This window comes from Rattus rattus, chromosome 9 (genome assembly GCF_011064425.1).
Source record: "Rattus rattus isolate New Zealand chromosome 9, Rrattus_CSIRO_v1, whole genome shotgun sequence".
In the NCBI taxonomy this organism is placed as follows: Eukaryota; Metazoa; Chordata; class Mammalia; order Rodentia; family Muridae; genus Rattus; species Rattus rattus.
In genome coordinates this window covers 68,460,862-68,477,705 of record NC_046162.1, presented here as the reverse complement: position 1 = coordinate 68,477,705, position 16,844 = coordinate 68,460,862, and positions in this window count along the sequence as shown.

Genomic DNA, 16,844 nt, shown 5'->3' with positions numbered 1-16,844 from the left:
TCTTCACGGGTACCACCTCCTTGCAGCAGCCCTCCCTGTCTAACCTTATTCCTGGGTCCTCCTCAATTAGAATGCAAGCCTGAACAGCAGGGCAGCGGTGACCCTTAGTTCTAGCACTTGGCGGGCAGAGACAGTTAGATCTCTGTATTAGAGGCTAGCCTGGGTTGGATCTCTGTGTTTGAGGCTAGCCTGGTCTACAGAGCATATTCCAGAATAATGAGGACTATACCGCGCAACCCTGTCTCAAAAACTCCCTCCCTCCCCTCCTATCCCCATGCCCAGTGCAAGCCCATGGAAACATGGCCTTATTTATACCTTCCACAACCAGTAACAGAAAAGATCAATCATAAACCAGGGGTGGTGGCTCAGTTAAAAACCCTTGCTGCTTAATCATGGACACTGGAATTCAGACCCCAGTGTCCACATGGTTCAAACACCTGTAACTCTAGCACCAAAAGATCCAGTGCCCTCTTCTGGCCTCTGAGCATTCCTGAACATATGTGCATTCGAGGGGACACAAGGGACCGCGCGCCACACACACACACACACACACACACACTCTCTCTCTCTCTCTCTCTCTCTCATAATTAAAAATAAAATTAGGGCTGGAAGGATGGTCTAGAGATCAAGAACACTTGTTACTCTTGCAGAGGACCTGGCTTGATTCCCAGCACCCACGCTGCAGCTCACACCTATCCCTAACTCCAATCCCAGGACATCCCATACCCTCTCCTGACCTCCACAGGCACCAGGCATGCAGAAGGTGCACATATATACACGCATGTGAGCAAAACATTCATATGCATGAAATAAATACATCTAATGTTTTTATTAAATTAAAAATATAATCCTAAGGGGTTGGGGATTTAGCTCAGTGGTAGAGCGCTTGCCTAGGAAGCGCAAGGCCCTGGGTTCGGTCCCCAGCTCCGGAAAAAAAAAAAAAATATATATAATCCTAGTCTCCAACAAGCTACCACTTATCTAAAGTCACTAGCAAGTGCCTTCCTCAGGTTTCCTTCAACTGTAATCCCACCCAGCACTTGAGACAGAGGCAGGAGAATTACTGCAAATTCAAGGTCACCCTGGTTTACATAGCAAATTCCAGGCCAGCAACAGCTAATGTAGCAGACACAGCCTCCTGTGATGTTTTGAATGAAAATGGGACCCAAAGGCCCATTACTACTGGGAGGTGTGTGACCCAGCTGGAGTAGGTGTTGCCTTGTTGGAGAAAGTGTGTCACTTGGGGTGGGCTTTGAGGTTTCAGAAGCTCAAGCCAAGACCAGTCAGTCAGTCAGTCAGTCAGTCAGTCAGTCAGTCAGTTGTCATAGTCTCTCTCTCTCCTGCCAGCTGATTCAAATGTAGAACTCTTGGCTCCTTCTCCAGCACCATGTCTGTCTGCAGACCACCACGCTCCCTGCCATGATAACAACGGACTAAACCTCTTAACTGTAAGCCAGCCCCAATTAAATGTATGTTTTCCTTTGTAAGAGTTGCTGTGAGGCCCAGCAAACACCTTTAATCACCTCCCCTACGGGTGGCTCTGAGTTCCGGGACCACCAGGGCTATATGGAGGAATCCTAACTTGAAAACAAAAGTTGCGAAGGTCATGGTGTCGCTTCACAGCGATAGAACTTTTTTTAACTAAGACGCCCCTGAAATGTAAGAAAAAAACAAAACACCTAAAAAGAGAGGTCTTTAGGAAGACGAGCAGATTGACCCAGGGCTCAAATAAGCACAGTGAACAAGAGGTTGGGTCACTCGGTTCTACTCCTTCATTCTCTCATCTACCCTGGAACCTTCCCAGAAGGTTCTGGGAGAGTCGGGTTAAACCAGGGCAGAGGCTGTCCCTGAACCTCCTAGGGGTGACTGGGCTGCTCAGTCCTTCACAGTTTCATGTTTCCTGCAGTTAGGAGGGAAGAAGAGAAAGCAGAGTGGCAGTGTCCTGGCTCCTTTGCCACAGAAGCCGAGAAACTATCAACTCTGCCTGCAAGCCCAGCCAGGAGCTGCTCCACTGAGACCAAGCGCAAGGTGGTAGAGCCTGTCGTGTCTGGATTTCTAGAAATGAGCTGTTCTGCATTGCCAGATACAGCTCCAGAAGACTGGGTTTTGACTCCTAGGGAGACTGAGACAGTGTGAGAGCCAGCCTGGACTACACCGGGCGACCCTGTCTTAACATGAAGGGTAAAAGGAAAGCCGTGATTCATGCTTATAACCTAGCACACAGGAGACAAGGGCAAGAGGACCTGGAGCTAGCCTGGGCTATAAAAGGTCTCATGCCAGGAAATTCAGACAAAAAAGCAAAGTGCTAACCAAGCATATACAAGACCCTGGGCTCTACTCCCCAGCGCCACAAGGGGAAGCATGCGTGTTTGATCATAGTGTCCATGGCTTTTATGCACAAAGCCCTGAGTTTATAAACCCACTGTCACCAATAAATAAATAAATAAAGCCTGTGACTACAGAGATGGCTTAGTGGGTGAGGGGACCCTGTACACATGTGCCTGTGCGCATACACACACATACACCATAGCACAAAAATAAATGTAAATAAAATAAAACTGGTGTTCAAGTCCTGGCTCTCTCATAAACCACAGGCAGCTTTTAAAACGTCAGCTCCAGAGCTGGAGTGATGGTTCAGTGGTTAAGGGCACTGCCTACTGCTCTTTTGTTTTTGTTGTTCACTGTTTTTTCCAGACAGGGTTTCTCTCTATAGCCCTGGATGTCCTGTAACTTGCTCTGTAGAACAGGCTGGCCTTGAACTCAGAGACCCACCTGTCCCTGGGATTAAAGGCAATGTGCCACCACCACCAGACTCTGACTGTTGCTCTTTCTGACGACCTAGGTTTTATTCACAGTACCCACAAGAAGGCTCACAGCAGTCTTCATTCCAATCTCTGGGGATCTGAAACTCTTTCTGGCCGTCTCCTGCCCCAGGCAGCGTGTGGTGAAATACATGCTGGCAAAACGCTCATTCACAGCAAAATAAAAGTAAATAGTCTTTTAAATGAAATAAAATGCCAACTTGACTTTCCCTTGTGGGAAGTGGGAGATGACATCTGACTGCCTTGGTTCAAACCGCTCATCAAATTAAGTGACAAAAACCAGTAAGTCATACACACCTAAAAAGCTTTAAAAATGTTTGTCTTCCAGAAAACTACAAAGACACAAACATTTTTTACAACCCGGGCTAGGAAAGTATTACATTTGGGTTCAGTCTCCATAAGAAGCACAAATCAGCAAGGCAGTGTAGTCAGTAGTCCCAGTCCTTGGGAGGTTGGAAGCAGGAGGACCAAGAGTTCAAGGTCATCCTTAATAACACAAGTTTGAGTCTAGCCTGGGTTACACAGACGCAAACCAATAACAAAAATAAGTTGAGGGAAAAATCAATCTCCTGTTTATTCAGAAATCTTCGCGCACTAATAATCTTGATATCTAAACAGATAAAAATGATGTATAATATAAATAAATAGAAATGCAGGATTGAGAGAGGACGGCTGCTGACCTGAGTGAGTGATGGGGTGCAAGCGAGTTTCTTCACCCTGCCTGTCCCTTTTTTACATCGGACTCCACTGTCGGGTGGACAGGTGTCCTTCGGTGAGTAACCGAGAGCCCATGTGCTCTGTTGAGGAGCTCTGCAGTCGGCCCCGCGTGAGTACACTGTCCAGGCGTACGGGGGGTTGGGGTAGGGAAGGCTTCTCCGTGACTCCGAGGCAGTGGACACCCCATGTACAAATGCCAACGATGGTGGCTGCGTTGGGAGGGATTCGCCTTCCGTGCCTCTGAGGATGCTCCTGGGGTCAGGTGTGCCACGTGAGCATCCGTCCCCGCCCCAGTGGATACCTGCCCTTCTGTGTTCGGACACACGGAGTGGGGGTACCGGCCCTCGAGGGTACCAGGAAGAGAGCAAAGCCAGAGGTCCACTCACCTGACACTTTAAGCTCGGCCGGACTCCTCCAGCTCAGCTCTCCCTACCTCTCAGTATAGCCCAACAGCAAAACTTAACTGCACTTGCCAGTAACTGACAGACTGCTGGGCCAATCACCGCGCAGCTTCTGGCCGCCGCTGGGCGAATCGTTTGTAGATCGGAGGGCCCATCCAATGTCACCTCCGAGGTACTTCTGGGTAATGTAGTCTTCCGCTTCGAAGCCCTTCCCCCTGGGAAGGAGCGTAGAGACTCCTGGGAGGAGTAGTCCCATAGAGTGCGCGTGCGCATTCCCGACGTCGTAAATACGGATGGTGAAGCTGGCTTTTACGACCTAGGAGGCCTCTACCACTGGCCCTATCCTCTGAGGTCGGCGGAGGGGGTGGAATGTTAGGTTCCCGACAAACTTGACCCATTTTTTTTTTTTTTTTTTTTTTCAAATCAATGTAGTCTCAGAATCCATATAATTTAAACTTGGAAAAGATGGCGGGAAGCCTGGTATTACTAGCCTGGAGGACTGGAGTTGGGTCGAGGTTAGACCTCGGGGATAAGAACCTTTAAGGGGGTTGTACCCCTGAGGAAACTTAGGCACCAGAAGGATGATCAGTAGTCCAACGTCATCCCCTGATACAGAGTTGAAGGACAGCCTAAGCTACGTGAGACTCTCTGTCCCCTAAAACAAACAAAAAGTTTAACTGATCTGAGATCTAAGCCATTTGCTGCAATTTCTTTTTTTTAAAAGTCCTTTATTTCATCTTTTTATTTTAAGATTTATTTATTTATTATATATAAGTACACTGTAGCTGTCTTCAGACACACCAGAAGAGGGCATCAGATCCCATTACAGATGGTTGTGAGCCACCGTGTGGCTGCTGGGAATTGAACTCAGGACCTCTGGAAGAGCAGTCGGTGTGCTTAACTGCTGAGCCATCTCTCCAGCCCTTGATGCAATTTTTTAAAAAGATTTATTTATTTTTATTTATATGAGTACACTGCAGACACACACCAGAAGAGTGGGGATTGAACTCAGGACCTCTGGAAGAGCCGTCAGTGCTGTTAACCACTGAGCCATCACTGTAACCCGTTTTTGGTTTTCTTAAATACACCTCAAGAAACAACTGGCTGAGCAGTAATGAATCTTAGATAGCTTTTCTCAGTTTGTCCTCCAGGTAGCAGAAGTGGCAAGAATTTTTAAAGATCAATTTGTGTGTGGGTGTGTGTGTGTGTGTGGTGTGTGTGGTGTGTGTGGTGTGTGTGTGTGTGTGTGGGTCTGTGTATGTGTGTGTGTGTGTGTGTGTGTGGTGTGTGTGTGTGTGTGATGTGTGTGTGTGTGATGTGTGTGTCTGTGTGGGTGTGTGATGTGTGTGTGTCTGTGTGTGTGTGTGTGTGTGTGTGTGTGTGTGTGGTGTGTGTGTACTTTTTGGTGTGTGTGGGGTGTGTGTGTGTGTGTGGGGTGTGTGGTGTGTGTGGGTGTGTGGGGTGTGTGTGTGTGTGTGTGTTGTGTGTGTGTGTGTGTGTGTGTAGTGTGTGGTCTGTGTGTGTGTGTGTGTGTGTGTGTGTGTGTGTGTGTGTGTGTGTGTGTGGCCATGGTACAGGAGGAGGGAAGGAGAGGTCGGAGGACAGCTTGCAAGAATCAGTTCTCTCCTTCCACAATGTCTTACAGACTGAATTTAGTTGTCAATCTAGGTAGCAAGCATCTTTACCGACTGAGTCATCTCCAGAGCCAGCCTTCAAGTATCAGGAACTAATTCTTTTTTTAAAATAGTTTCTCATGTGGCCTCAAACTTTTTACGTGGCTGTGAATGACCCATAACCCCTGATCTTCCTTCCTTCACTTCCGATCTGAGCCGTCATGCCTGGCCTAGAAGTTTTTAATTTAAATGAACTCTAATCATATTGCCAGGGCAGGAGGAGTGGACCACGCCTAGGCAAAGGTTCATAAAGATTTCTCCATGCAGACACGATCAGAGGAAGATCCCAGCACTCAGAAACGGGAAAACCTCAAGTCAGGGCCAATTCCAGTTTCTTTCCACTGTGTGTTCTGATGCATGGACGTGCTCTGCAGCTTTACGCCTATGTCTTTGATCCGGTTTGCACTGGTCATATGTTGTGTGTATTGCATACAGGTGCCTGTGTGCTCAAGGCAGGGTGTGTTACTCCTCCTTATTGCCTTGAAACAGGGTCTCTCAGGGTTAGCTTGCTGTTGTTTGGGTATGCTAACTGACCAGCGAGCTCCCGGAATCCACTTGTTTCTGTCCTATCCTCCCGGTCCTCCACCACTACCACCACCAGTGCTGGGGTTATTTTTTACCTGGGTGGTGGGGATTCGAACTCATGTCCTCATACCTCATACTTGTAAGTATTCTTATCCACTGAGCCATCTTCTTTTTTTTTTTCTTTTTTTCTTTTTTTCGGAGCTGGGGACCGAACCCAGGGCCTTGTGCTTGCTAGGCAAGTGCTCTACCACTGAGCTAAATCCCCAGCCCCCTGAGCCATCTTCTTAGCCCCAGTGTGAGCTGTTTCATGTTCATGAGACATGGGTTGAAGTTCTACCCCAACCCTTGGTTTAGACGTTGTTTCAGCACATGGACTATTGTTCTACTGTTGGAAAATGTAATTTTCTCAGGTGTGTTTGTCTCCTTTTCCACCTCTGTTGAGACAGTTGTTTGAATGTATGTACAGTTTGACTCTGCTGTCTTCACTCAGTATGTGTTGATAAACACTGTACACACACACACACACACACACACACACACACGCACGCACACACACACCACCTGAACAGGTACCAGGATTCTTGGGTGTGTTCCCCGGTTCTGACTTTTGCATATTTGTAACCTGGTCATTTAGGTTCAATATATTTAGTAAAGCCAGTCATGTGAAAAGATAAACCAAAAAAAAATAACAGTTCCTGTCAGCTTGGGGAAGTGAAGCCTTCTCTGACCTCATCACACCCAAAACAGACTGATGAAGAGTTCTTGTGGACTTCCCCCGCCTCCTTGGAGGGAATAATGTACCCCATGGTCTTGAACAAATAGCCTTGCTGGCTCACAGCTGAGCTGCTCTGGGGGAGGGGAACTGGCCCACTGCAATCTGTTCTCAGTAAGAGCTTGGTGGAGAGGAGCTTGCTTCACTCTCTCCATCTATTGAGATGAAGAAGGTAGATTTCAGGGTGCTCACGCCATACTGCCTCTGTAGATCCATGCATCGAAAAAAAAAAAACAAAAAAACCCGTCAGTCTAGGCTGATACAGAAACACTTCAAAGCCACCCCCGCCCCCGCCCCCACCCCCGCATCCCTCCCTTGAGACATGGTTTCTCTGTGTAGCCCTGGCTGTCCTGGAACTCACTCTGTAGGCCCGGGTGTCCTGAAACTCAGAGATCTGCCTGCCTCTGTCTCCCCTTCTTGTGGGATCAAAGGTGTGCGGCACCATCACTCAGCTAAGAATTGTTTTATTTGTAATTCGATGTATTTGTTAGGCGGGGAGGATAGTGTGCACATGAATGCAGTTCCCATCGTGTCCAGAAGAGGGCACTAGATGTCTTGGAGCTGGAATTACAGGTCCCTGAAAGCTGCCCTTATAGGTGCCACAAACTGAATGTGAGTCCCCTGGAAAAGCAATATACACTTTTAAAAAAAAAATTTACTATTTTTATTTTATGCACATTGGTATGTTGTCTGCATGTATGTCTGTGTGAGGATGTCAGATCCCCTGGAACTGAGATGCCATATGGGTGATAAGAATTAACCCGGGGCCTCCAGAAGAGCCAGTGCTGGTCACTGCTGAGCCATCTCTCCAGCCTATAGTACAAGCTTGTGACTGCATGGCCAGCTCTCCAGCCTCTGACTTTGTATTTGTGTTTGTTTGGGGACAGGCTCTCACTGGAGCCTTGACTAGTCTGGGTGACCATGTAGAGCAAGTTAGACTCGAGCTACGGTAATTCTTCGACTCCTGCTTTCTGAGGGCAGGGACTTCAGGTTCACGCTGCCGGCCGGTCCGTCTCCTGTGTTTTCATCTGAGTCAGAGTGAGCCGAAGAGCCTTGTATCCTATGCCCCCGTTGTTCTCTGATTCTCAAAGTCACCAAGCACCTGCTGAGCTCTGCTTTGACCCCTGTTTCAAACCCTGGGACATAGCAGCTCCCTGTTGGAGTTTTCTTTCACTCAACAAGGTGCTGCTAAAATCCTTCCATAGCTTCTTGGGAATGGCTAGCATCTACCTGTGTGGCTGGGGCGTGACTCAGGAGCTGGTCGCGCACATGCGCACATCCTGGGTTAGCGCTCCAGCACCGAGGCAAACAAGAAAAACTATGCCTGACTCCTCACCCAGGTGATCTAGCCATTCACCTGTTAGCATTTCCTGGTCGTTTCCAGGTTTCAGCATTTACCAGTAAAGTTTCTGGACTGAACAGATAGCTCAGTGGGCAAAGGCGCTTGCGATGTTCAATTCCTGGGACCCACAGGTGTAAAGAGAGAACAGCTTCTGCAAGTTGCCCTTTGACTCCACAATGTGTACCATAGCACATACACAAACATAAAAAAATGTAGCTGTTAAACCACTACCCGAAGACTACACATGGACAGACCCAATGCTCCAGCTGCATATGAGGCACAGGATGGCCTTGCTGGGCACTAATGGGAGGAGAAGCCCTTGGTCCTGCCAAGGCTGGACCTCCCACCCCACCCCATCCCCCAGTGTAAGGGAATGTCAGGACTGGGAGGCGGGAGGGGGAGTTGGGGAGGGGAACACCCTTATAGAAGAAGGGGAGGGGGAGGGGATGGGGGCTTATAGACAGGAAACCGGGAAAGGGAATAACATTTGAAATGTAAATAAAAAATATCCAATAAAAAAATAACTTAATAAACCTTCATGCATAGGCGTTTGCATGGTTGTGTATACTTCTTTTGTTTGTTTGTTTGGTTTCAGACGTTGGTGTTTTTACTGAGAAACCCATGAAAAAAACCAACACTTTCGAAACATTCTAGGGGAAGTTCTCCTGGGCATCAGGGCCAACACTGGTGTTTCTTACAGTTCCTTTTCTCGGGTTCACTCAGCACATAGCTGCAAACCCAGACAATATATGAAGAAAAAAAACGGGATTCACTGTCCAGTAACACTCAAGACCTCCTCAGCAAAGCAGTGGGAGTAAAGGGGATGGCGAGGGCAGCCAGCGGGGAGGGTTCCCAGCTTGCTGGAGGGTGTCATGGCTCCCAGGGTTCTGTTTTTTGGCATCTGGTTCTCCACTGGACCTGCCTTTGGGTAACAGCCCCTCACCCCTCACCATTTCTGAGTCCCTAAGCTGTTTTCTGCTCCCTGTAGGAACAGTCTCCACTCCGCTGTTAGAGCAGAAGAGCGGAAGTAGTGTCCCAACTTCTCCCCATATATCAAGACCTGCTTTGAGGTGTCCCCAACCTAAGAGGCACAGTTTGTAGCTACTGTCCTTATTTCCAGGTAACCCAGGGGGATGGGGAGTGTTGGCAGAACCTTGGGATGTATTCCTCAGGGACGAAGAGGGACAGAGAGCACAGCTTTGGAAAAGAGAGTCTGGGATACAGTTCACTTGGTAGAGGGCTTGCCTACCATGCATAAGAACCTGGGTTTGAGACCAAGATCTCATAAATGGGGATGGTGGCACAGACTTTAAATCCTAGCATTTGGGAGGTGGTAGAGACCTGACTCTCTGGCCTTCACACATGGTCTGTGGCGTATACAGCCATAAAACATCACACTCAGAGGTGGGGAAGGGCATGGTCTGGAAGCTCCTGAAACCTTGGTAGATCAAGGAATCCTGTTCTTCCGAAAACAAAGAGATTTTCTCCTTGAGACAACCAACCTCCTCCATCAGTCTCCCCCGGCCTCCTCCATCAGTCTCTCAATGTCAGCCTCTTCCCCATTTCCCTTTGGCTGGGTTTGCTGACCTTTTCTTGGCTTCCCAGCTGTGCACACACATCTGGAGAGCACTGTTGATCACCATTTCCCACAACATTGCTGAGCTTTCTTGCAGCACCTAGCAAGGAAGCCCCGGAAGGGTTGGTTGACTGGGAGTCCAACTTTCTTCACTCAGATCTCCTGGGGAAGGGTCAGGTTGAGTCTACTTGAATTTGGAAAAAACTTTGTCTACTTATTGTTTGAGACACAGCTCTATCTGGCTCTGAACATCTGGTAATCCCCTTGCCTCTGCCACTCAAGGGCCACACATCATCACACCCAGCTTGAAATTATTGATTTGATTAACTGACTTATTTTTAGTATAGAAGACAAAGAACAGTCTGCCAAATCCTTTCTCTGTTTCTTTTTTTTTTTTTCAGGATTTTTTTTTTTTTTTTTTTTTTTTTTTTTTTTTTTTTTTTGGAGTTGGGGACCAACAGGGCCTTTGCGCTTGCTAGGCAAGCGCTCTACCACTGAGCTAAATCCCCAACCCCTTTATTTTATTTTTTATGTATGTGAGTACACTGTAGCTGTCCTCAGACACACCAGAAGAGGGCATCAGATCCCATTACACATGGTTGTGAGCCACCATGTTGTTGCTGGGAATTGAACTCAGGACCTCTGGAAGAGCAGTCAGTGCTCTTAACCACTGAGCCATCTCTCCAGCCCCCTTTCTCTCTTTCTACTATGTGGGTTCCAGGGGTTGAATTTATGGCTTTGGAAGGTGACAAGAAGGCAGTGCCTGTCCTTCGTAACTGGCTTCTTTAGCATGGTCTTTTGTCCTCAAGGTCCATTCATTCCATATAAGGCCCTCAGCCAGGCCTGGGTGGTCAGCGAGATGACTCGGCAGTTAGGAGCACTAGCTGCTCTTATAGAGGACTGGGCTTCCATTCCCAACACCCACAGTGGCCAATGGACCCGATACCCTTTTCTGGTTTCTGTGGACACTGCATACATACAGCATACAGTCACAGATGCAGTCAAAATACCCATACATATAAAATAATTTTAAAGTTTTTTCTTTTTAAAATTTATTATTATTTTGTCTTATGTGCATTGGTGTTTTACCGTCTCGTACGTTTGTGTGGGGATGTTGGATCCTGGATTTACAGACACTTGTGAGCAGCCATGTGAGTGCGGGCAATCAAACTCAGGACCCCTGAAAGAGTAGCCAGTGCTCCCAACTGCTGAGCCATCTCTCTGGCCCCCAAACTAACTTTTTTGAAAGAACCTCATTTTGGAATAGTAAGGCTCAGAGGAGGCTTGCCACCAAGCCCAACGGCCTGAGTTCAATCCCTGGGACCAACAAGGTGGGAAGAGGAAACTAACTCCTGACAGTGGTCATGACCTCACTTGTGGACTGTGGCGTATACCCGTGGCGTGATCTCCACCCACATCATGAAATATCTCTTCTAGGGAAAAATGTGTTTTGTCACATTTGGGGTGGGGGGAAGTTGGTGACAGACAAGGTTTCTCTGTGTAGGCCTGGCTGTCTTGGAACTCTCTCTGTAGACCAGGCTGACCTCTAACTCAAAGCTCTGTCTGCCTCTGCCCCCTAAGTGCTGGGATTGAAGGCGTGTTTCGTCGCCACTGCCTGGCCTGTCAGAGATTTTTGATGAAATTTAAACGGTTTCCTTATAGGGCTGTGAGGATTGCATAGTAGAATTCTGTCAGCATTGTCATTAAAAGGGGGGCTGAGGCGGTGATGGAGAAGCTTCTGGGGGCTCAGCTGACACCTCATTCAGATTGCATTCCTATTTGAGAGCAGCAGACTGCTCCAAGCACTTGGGAGGTAAAGGCAGGAGGGTCAGGAGTTCAAGGCTAGCCTGGGCTACATGAGTCTCTGTCCCAAATGATAGAGAGCTAGGGGGGGAGGGAGGGAAGCCTAATGAAGCAAATTAGACATCTGGGAGCATCGGGAACACACGAGCCCTCCAGTAGAGCGACTGAGTCCCGAAGGCCATGACCCTGGTGCTGTGCCAAGCTTCCAAGGGCAGGAGACCCGGCTTTGGGAAGTTCCCCACACTCCTGAAAGTAATTTATAAATTTCACAAGATCCAAACAAAAGCACTTAGAGGGCTTTTATTTTTTTTTTTTTTCTGGAACAAGACAAACGTTTATATTGAAAACATGAACTCACTGAGCCAGGGAAATTCTGAGAAGGGAGAGGACGCCTGCTCTGCCACCGAAACTGGCAGGGAAGCCGTGAGAGTTCAAGCCCCCTGCAGACACCACCACCCTGTGAATGGCAGACGGCCCCGGCCCCAAGCACACACTCCACATGGGTTTACTTCGCTTTGTGTCTATTTAAAGGCCACGTCCGGCAGTGTAGACCAAGCTGACCATGGGTCCTCTTTGCTGCCTTCCGCGTGCTAAGCTGGAAGCCCTGGCTAGCCTGGAGTTCTTTCTGTAGAGCAGGCTGGCCTCAGGACCACAGAGATCCACCCACTTCTGCCTCCTGAGGACTGGGATTAAAACTGTGTCTCCCTTAGTCTGGCCTACAGGTTGGCTTTTGGTCTTGATTTTGAGACAGAGTCTGAGCTCTGTCTAGCCTGGGTCTTGCCAAGTAAAACAGGCTAACCTAGACTCTCCTGCTGAACCTTCTGAGTGCTAGAATTGCCACACCCAGCCAGAGCAAAGATTTAAGCAGACAAAAAACAAACAAAAAAAAAACAAAGCAAAACAACAACAACAACAACAAAAAAAAAAACAAAAACAAAAAAACAAGTGCCAGAGTGATGCAACACAAATTCAGGGGGCGGAGACAGGAGGATCATCTCTGGTCAACGTAACCAGGACTACCTACATATATCGAGACCCTGTTTCAAAAATAAAAAAACCAAGGGTTGGGGATTTAGCTCAGCGGTAGAGCGCTTGCCTAGCAACCGCAAGACCCTGGGTTCGGTCCCCAACTCGAAAAAAAAAGAAAAAAAAAAAAAGGTTGGGATTTAGCTCAGTGGTAGGCGCTTGCCTAGAAGCGCAAGGCCCTGGGTTCGGTCCCCAGCTCCAAAAAAAAAAAAAAAAAAAAAAAAAAAAAAGAACCAAAAAAGAAAATAAATAAATAAATAAATAAATAAATAAACCAAAATGGTGTGGGCTGTAGGTCAGAGGTAGGCAGAGCATGTGCTTACCGTATTAGAAGCAGTCTTTGATCCCCAGCGTCAACAGACCAACATTTAAAAAGAAAAAAGAACTTTGGGTGATAGTGTCCGGCTTAAGCGTAGACTTAGGGTAAGGTACCAAATTCAGGCACCAGCAGAAATGAGCCCATCTCCTGCCGGTCACACACAGGACTTCTGCAGTGTGACCTTGTCAACCACCCTCAGAGTCACCTAGTCAAGGCTACAGGTCTGGCACTAAACCAGGAAGCAACCCACAGCGGGCATGGCTGAACCTGGGGTGTGATTCCTTTGCTACTGCTCCTAACTGCAGCGCCTAGGGCAAAGGGCTCTGGAAGGAAGAGCACAGAGGACACAGGTCAACCGGGCCGCAGCCCTGAAGACACACAGCTGTGAGGGGTGGGGCACACGTCCTGGGGTTTGGAGGCTGCAGGGGAGCAATGGTGGTAGGGTTCTTGGGGGATCTTTGCAGAGTTAGGTCTCCTAACAGGTTAGGGGGCTGTAGGTGAGCAGGTGGGAGGAGCCTGAGGGTCTGTGAGGAAGGGCAGAAGCAGAGGAGGCAGGATCTGAGAGACAGGTGAGTGAGGCCTAGGCCTCAGAAGGACTTGGCAGTGGGAGGTGGAGGAGAATTGGTTCAAGTGCTGACTGAATGCCAAGATGGCCTCGTTTTATGGCCTGTAAGGTACAGCTACACGGCTGTCTACAGAACTAAGAGGTCCTCATCTCCTTGAGACAAGACCTCACACTGCAAGCTGGCCTCTGTCTTACTATGTAATTTGACGTGGCTTCAAATTAGCAATCTTCCTGCCTCAGCTTCCTGAATTATAGGCATAAACCACCATGCTCACAGAGTTTGGTTTTGATTATTTTATTTTTAAACCTATGGCCTTAAACACTAAACATGCTGGTTAATTTGCTACCAATAAGTTACCTCAGCTCCCGACCCCTAACCTTTTTCTTGCTTGAGATAGAGTCTCAGGTAGCCTAGGCTGGCCTCGAACTCCTTATGAAGATGAAGCTGGTCTTGAACTCCTGATGCCTGCGTGTACATCTATGCACTACTTGTGTGCCTAGTGCCTGCAGAAATCAGAGAGGGCGTTGGATCCTCTGGAATCAGACTTACACGGGTGGTTGTGAGCCACCACGTGCTGGGATTCGAACCTGGGTCTTTGCAAGAGCAGTTGATGCTCTTCGCCGCTGAGCCATCTGTAGCCCTGATACCTGGCTTAGCAGCTACTGTTTGTAAAGAGACTTCTCCGGTTTCTGTCACCTCTTCCTCACTGTGGCCCCTGGACAGTTAGGACAAGGTAGCTGCTATCACAACAAAGGGCACTGTCTGACAAGGACAATGGAATGGCCCAGAGGTGGTCTATCTTGTGCTGGTACTCCTGAGTTCAGTCACAAGCAAAAGAGAAAGAGTAGAGTGTCACATGGCTAGGGCTCCCCGCAACACATCGGGGGCAAATCAGCACCCCAGGATAATGCCACTCAGAACCCACGAGGCCAAGTGCACAGTCCAGTCTGACTATCGAAGAGAGGCGACTGGACCAGGAGGCAAGCAGGCCTCCCTCCCTCCCTAAGTCCTAAGCTAATGCCACCTTTGGCCTCTTGAGGGCTTCCCTAACTTTCTTCTGTGAACTGTTGCAAGCCAAGTGTTCTAGAACTCAGCTTCTGTCTTGACGTCATCACTTCTCAGGACAGAGGACGCCTCTGGTGTGATACACACACACACACACACACACACACACACACACACACACACACACACACACACACAGGAGAGCTGGGGTCACAGCTCCACTGTCCCAGCCAGGCTGTTTGCACTCAACCATTTCACCTGCACCCTCACCAGCCCTGCTCTACCCGCCCTATGGGTCAGTTATCTGTTTGCTGCTGGGTACGGGACTCAGGACTTTGCCTACACTTAAGATCCACTGAGTTCCACCTATTAATAAGCTGAGTTCCTCCAGCTCCACCTATTAATAACTACACCGACAGATCGATCTGCTGGTGTCTTCCCTAACCGCCCGTCCTTACCCCATTTGCATCCCCCACTTCCTGTCTGAATTCACCCAGCTCATGGTTCACACCAAAGTTTTAAGAATCTAGGCAGAAGAACATCTCTCTGGCGGTGCAAAGACCCAAATGTGGTAATTTCCAGTCTTAGGAAGACTCAGTGACGTCTGCAGGGCAGGAGTGGAGGAGGCTGCTCATCCGTGGGGGATGAACGTGGCTCTCTCCTCAGCCTGTTCTTCGTGACGGAGGGGGGAATTGTCCCCTAGTTCCAGAGCAGAAGAAGCCTTTTCCGCATGGAGGACACCATCACCAGAAGTACTGAAGATGCCTGAGGAGATGGGAGAGGCGGATGCATGTCAGGTCCTGAAGCCTTGGGCAGCAGCAGCACAGAGAAGGGAAGTGGAGGCAGACAAGGTCGAGGTCTGACTCAGACAGAGCGCTGTGCCTTCTAAGCCCCATGCCCAGCATACTGAAAGGACTTTCAGAAACTCCGAACCATGCTTACAGCGAGGCAGGAGTCTAGTCTCTCTCAGTATGCCTTATAAACTGGCTTGTTAAACTGTGCTTTTGAAACCTCACGCAGTCCAGGCTGGCCCAGGAACCCTGGTCTTAATCATGTAGTTCAGGCTGGCCATCCTCCTCAGTACTGGGATTGTCAGCAAGTCCCATCTCTCCTAGCTCCTCCAGCCTTTACTTCTAAGTCTCATTGTGTAAATCTGACTGGCCTGGAGGCCCATCTAGAGAGCAGGCTGGACTCGAACTCAAGAGACCCCACCTGCCTTTGTCACCAGAGTACTTCAAGGTGTGTCGTCATCATGCCTGGCAAGCTTGTATTTTCCTTTTTTTTTTTTTTTTTTTTTTTTTTTTTTTTTTTTTTTCGGAGCTGGGGACCGAACCCAGGGCCTTGCACCTCGCTAGGCAAGCGCTCCACCGCTGAGCTAAATCCCCAACCCCTTTCCTTTTTTCTTAAGGGTGTGTTTTTGTGTTGAGTGTCATAGTGTATAAAAGTTGGAGGCTAACACGTGACAGTCAGTCACCACCTTCCATCGTGTGGCTCTGAGGGCTTGGTAGCAAGTACCTTCACCTGCCCAGCCAACTCAGCTGGGTTTGACTAAGTGGGCTAGCCAACACCAGTATTCAGAGCCATTGGCACACGGGAATGCCACCTCAACCATCAAAAACCTCCTCCCAGAAACATTTGCTAGAGACAAGGGAGTGTCTCAGTTTTGTAGTGACCTGGAATGTAACCCCATCCTCCTGCCTCAGCTTTCAGGGTGCCAGGTTACAGGCTTGAACAGCCATTCCCTATTTTCCTTAGGTTTGTGATGATAGCCACAGAGAGAGGCTGAAGGGACCCCAGGACTCCACACGGGGCCTCATAGTATAGGCCTGTGGTCCTGGCTCTTAGGAGGAGGTGGAGACAGAAGGTTCAGGAGTCCAGGCCAGCCTCGGCTGCTTAGTGAGTCTGAAACTAAGCCTGCCCTGGGACCCACAAGCCAACAGCTTACATGGAGACAGAGAACAAAACTGTTTGGGGGGGGGGTGTGGCTCTTAAATGAGGTGCTGTAGTGGTCTACAGATACAACCCCAGCATTTGGGAAAGGAAGAGGATAGGGACAGGAGTCCACGGCAAGCCTCAGCTACACAGCAGCTACACAGCCAGCCAATGCTACATCACACCTTGTCAAAACACAAGTCGGGATGCAGAGAGATGGCCCAGTGGTTAAGAGCGCTGGCCCTCTCTTCCAGAGGACCCAGTTTCAGTTCCCAGGACCCGCATGGCAGCTTACAACCTTCTGTAAGTCCAGTTTTAGGGGTCTGGTCTTCTAGGGCACCATACTCACATTGTACACAGACATA